The sequence below is a fragment of the Nansenia antarctica genome, assembly GCF_963989245.1.
Source record: "Nansenia antarctica genome assembly, chromosome: 6".
Classification (NCBI taxonomy): domain Eukaryota; kingdom Metazoa; phylum Chordata; class Actinopteri; order Argentiniformes; family Microstomatidae; genus Nansenia; species Nansenia antarctica.
In genome coordinates, this window is record NC_137676.1 from 60,337,842 (window position 1) to 60,342,841 (window position 5,000).

Here is a 5,000-nt window from a genome sequence, read left to right on the forward strand (position 1 = left end):
AGGATCTCCCCCAGAGGGATAAACTGGGATTGGCTGATGGGAGACATGCTGATGGGCGACACATCACCTACAGGGAGAAGGGCAGAACACAGGGGTCAGAGTTCACCTACAGGGGGAGGGCAAATCACAGGGGTCAGAGTTCACAGAAGTCAGAGTTTACAGGTCAGAGTTCACCGACAGGTCAGAGTTCACACAGGGGTCAGAGTTCACAGGGGCCAGAGTTCACCAACAGGCATGAAACCAAGAGGGTCATACTGCTAATATCAGAGTGCATTGTGGGATAAGAGGAGACTAGATTCTAAATAGAGGCCAAGGTGAGTCACGACACATACCCTCAATAACCCTATATAACCCTCACTGCACAATACACACAGCAGACGTACCCTAACTAACCCTAACTAACACAGTACACACAGCAGACGTACCCTAACTAACCCTAACTAAACCTAACTAACACAGTACACACAGCAGACATACCCTAACTAACACAGTACACACAGCAGATGTACCCTCACTAACCCTAACTAACACAGTACACACAGCAGACGTACCCTAACTAACCCTAACTAACACAGTACACACAGCAGACGTACCCTAACTAACCCTAACTAACACAGTACACACAGCAGACGTACCCTAACTAACCCCAACTAACACAGTACACACAGCAGACATACCCTAACTAACACAGTACACACAGCAGATGTACCCTCACTAACCCTAACTAACACAATACACACAGCAGACATACACTAACTAACACAGTACACACAGCAGATGTACCCTAACTAACACAGTACACACAGCAGACGTACCCTAACTAACACAATACACACAGCAGACATACATTAACTAACACAATACACACAGCAGACATACCCTAACTAACACAATACACACAGCAGACATACACTAACTAACACAATACACACAGCAGACATACACTAACTAACACAATACACACAGCAGACGTACCCTAACTAACACAGTACACACAGCAGACATACCCTAACTAACACAGTACACACAGCAGACATACATTAACTAACACAATACACACAGCAGACATACACTAACTAACACAATACACACAGCAGACATACACTAACTAACACAATACACACAGCAGACGTACCCTAACTAACACAGTACACACAGCAGACATACCCTAACTAACACAGTACACACAGCAGACATACATTAACTAACACAGTACACCCAGCAGACATACCCTAACTAACACAGTACACCCAGCAGACGTACCCTAACTAACACAGTACACACAGCAGACATACCCTAACTAACACAGTACACACAGCAGACGTACACTAACTAACACAGTACACACAGCAGACATACATTAACTAACACAATACACACAGCAGACGTACCCTAACTAACACAGTACACACAGCAGACATACCCTAACTAACACAATACACACAGCAGACGTACCCTAACTAACACAGTACACACAGCAGACATACACTAACTAACACAGTACACCCAGCAGACGTACCCTAACTAACACAGTACACACAGCAGACGTACCCTAACTAACACAGTACACACAGCAGAGCAGATGTACCCTAACTAACACAATACACACAGCAGATGTACCCTCACTAACCCTAACTAACACAGTACACAGCAGACACTCCTAAGGTCAGATGCTACAGGTCAGATGATACAGGTCAGATGCTCCTCCAAGGGACTTTTGTTAAGAGAACAATGACCTCATTTTCTTGTTGTTTCAATGTTTCAACCTTCCATTGAGGAGCTCACATGCCTCCCAGTAGAAACCCTAACTAACCCTAACCAACCCTAACCATAACTGACCCTCACTAACCCTTACTAATCCTCTTAGTGAAGCAGCACTACAGAATGGTCAAGGAATGTCTGAAACAAGACGAGAGGAGTGAGTGGGGCCAAAGAGAGGCTGTGCTGATTGGCCCGGTGAACAGGTGCCGGCCACATGATGCACGACCAGTATGGTCACATGACCAAACTGTCACATATTGTTGTATCCATATCTCCTGAATAACATGTGTCGTATTTCCTCGTGTATGAAATGTGCTGTATCAATAAGTTACATTTGAACTGAAATGTGCTGTATCAATAAAGTTACATTTGATTTGAAATGTGCTGTATAAATCAAGTTATGTGTGTGTGTGTGTGTGTGTGTGTGTGTGTGTGTGTGTGTGTGTGTGTGTGTGTAATATCCACTGACAGGAGATTATATTCACCTCAGACAGAAACCTGACAACCAATCACAGAACGACTCCTCACTCGGACTAGAGAGGTGTGACCAATCACAGACAAGATCAGAATGCACCACTTTTTAATGCTCTCTCTCTCTCTCTCTCTTTCTCTCTCTCACACACATACACAGACTCTCACAGAGAGAGGTGGAGAGAGAGGAGGAGAGGAGAAGAGAGAGGAGAGAGAGGAGGAGGAGAGGAGGAGAGAGAGAGGAAGAGGAGAAAAACAAAAGCTCACCACGGCAACGCTCAGCTCAGACTAGACCAGACCAGCTGAACCCTGCTGAACACAAGAAGAGGAGCAGAGAGAGAGAGTGAGAGAGATGGGGATAGAGGAAGGGAGAGATGGAGGGGGAGAGAGAGGTAAAAAGAGAGGTAACAAGAGAGGGAGAGAGGTAAAGAGAGAGAGAGAGAGGTAAAGAGAAAGAGAGGTAGAGAGAGAGGAAAAGAGGGGGAGGAAAACAGAGAGGCGAGCGACGACTACGCCAGCCATCTTATTTCTCAATCGCACCGCAACAGTGCCCGTCACCATGACAACCCAGACCGATGATGTCATGGCTTGCTACCGAGCATCGTCACCTCAAAGACCCAAGAGTTACCAGACGCACACAAACACACACACACACACACACACACACACACACACACACACACACACACAGACAGACACACACAGATAGACAGACAGACTGACACCCTCCCCCCCCCACCCCCCGCCCCCCTGCTCTTCAGGACATCCCAGGATAAGGGCTACGGTTACAAAGTAAAGGTTGAAGTGTAAAGGTTAGAATTATGGTTAAGGTTAAAAAAGGTTAAAGGTCAGGGTTGTTACAAGCAGAAAACGTCGGCCCTGATCCCGGCTGATCTCGGCCCTGATCCTGATCCTGGCTGAACACGACCACTCACTATTATGTCATCACTTCCTGTTGCATCATCACTTCCTCTCATTCTCCTCCCTTTCCTTCCACTGGCAAGAAGGCCTCAGTGGTCAACATCCTGAACAGACCCTAAACTTTCCTTCCTCTCTCTCTCTCTCTCTCTCTCTCTCTCTCACTCTCACTCTCTCTCTCTCTCTCACACACACACACACACACACAGACACACACACACACACACACACACACACACACCTACCTCCTGGCCCTTTGTTGAGAGCCGTCAAGCGGAAACAAAGGCTTTCGTTCAATCAAAACTGTTGTCCGTGTTTCCTGGGCAAGTTCAAAACAACATTCTTTCACCCCAGTTCTCCTCTCTCACTATCTACACCACACTGGCTAACCCCAGAACCACAATCACAATCAGCAGCCATTCCATTCCATTGTTTGTTGAATTCCAACACAGGCCCACCTCATTGTACTTAGTATCACCTGAACCCAATCTTATTTAACAAGGAAAAGTATAAAAACCACTGCTGTGGTCATCACTATCCTGTTGCAATAGGACCAGCTGGATGGTAAAAACAGTGCTAGCAGTACCTCAAAAGTAATTGGAATCAAAAAATAACTATTGACCATGCCAAAAGAGTTGAAAATAAACGTTTTTGAGTGAGGAAAAAGGGTTAATTCTGGGTTTACTGGCAGAGGGATACAGTGAGCGTCAGGTTGCTTCCGTTAAAATGTCTTAAAATGTCAGAGACGGCGGTTCATATGAACAAGGTAAAGCAGCAGACCTTGGGGACAACAAAGCTACAGACAGGAAGAGGGCGAAAACGACTCTCCACTGACCAGGATGACCACCAACTCATTCGAATGTCACTCAACAACTGTGGGATGACATCACATGACCTACCAAAATAATGGCAAACGGCAGCTGGGGCGAAGTGCACGGCGAGGACGGTTCGAAAACAGGCTCCTAGTGTCATGTCAAGTAGTATGTCAAGTACCATGCAAAGGTAGAAAAAAAAACCTTCATCAATGCGAAGCAAAGAGCCAGGCTGAGGTTTGCAAAAGACTATAAGGATTGGACCATTAGAGGACTCCAGGAAGGTCATCTTCTCTGATGAGTCTAATTTTCAGCTTTGCCAAACACCTAATGGTTAGACAGAGACCTGGAGAGGCCTTACAAGCCACAGTGTCTCGCGCCCACTGTGAAATTTGGTGGAGGATAGGTGATGATCAGGGGGTGCTTCAGCAAGGCTGTAATCGGACAGAGTTGTCTTTGTGAAGGACGCACGAATCAAGCCATGTACAAGGTTGTCCTGGAAGAAAACTTGCTTCCTTCTGCTCTGACAAAGTTCCCCAACTCTGAGGATTGTTTTTTCCCAGCAGCACAATGATGCCACACAGCCAGGTCAGTCAAGGTGTGGATGGAGGACCACCAGATCCAAGACCCTGTCATAGCCAGCCCAATCTCCACACCTGAAACCCATTGAAAATCTCTGGAACGTGATCAAGAGGAAGATAGATGGTCACAAGCCATCAAACAAAGCCGAGCTGCTTGAATCTTTGCACCAGGAATGGCATAAAGTCACCAGCAATGTGAAAGACTGGTGGCAAGCATGCCAAGACGCTTGAAAGCTGTGATTGAAAATCAGGTTTATTCCACCAAATATTGATTTCCGAACTCTTCCTTAGTTAAAACATTAGTATTGTGTAAAAGATTCTAAACGGACGTGCATGTGTTACTGTGGAATGTGAATGTGTATTTCTATGTGAAAAGAAATGGAATGTGAACATGTGTTATCGGTATGGTGATACCATAGTTCCCAATACAAAAAAACCTTATTGCATACTATGTTTG

At 45.7% G+C, this 5,000-nt stretch overlaps 1 pseudogene across 1 annotated transcript in view; it reads right to left on the reverse strand.

Annotated features, from left to right (window-relative positions):
* The window catches only part of LOC308160776 (storkhead-box protein 2-like), a 16,846-nt pseudogene that overhangs the window by 8,859 nt on the left and 2,987 nt on the right, over positions 1-5,000 (reverse strand). The window contains exon 2 of the transcript in view: positions 1-67. This exon is cut by the window's left edge and continues 86 nt beyond it. The product of the transcript in view is annotated as a storkhead-box protein 2-like (transcript). The remainder of the gene's footprint in view (positions 68-5,000) is intronic.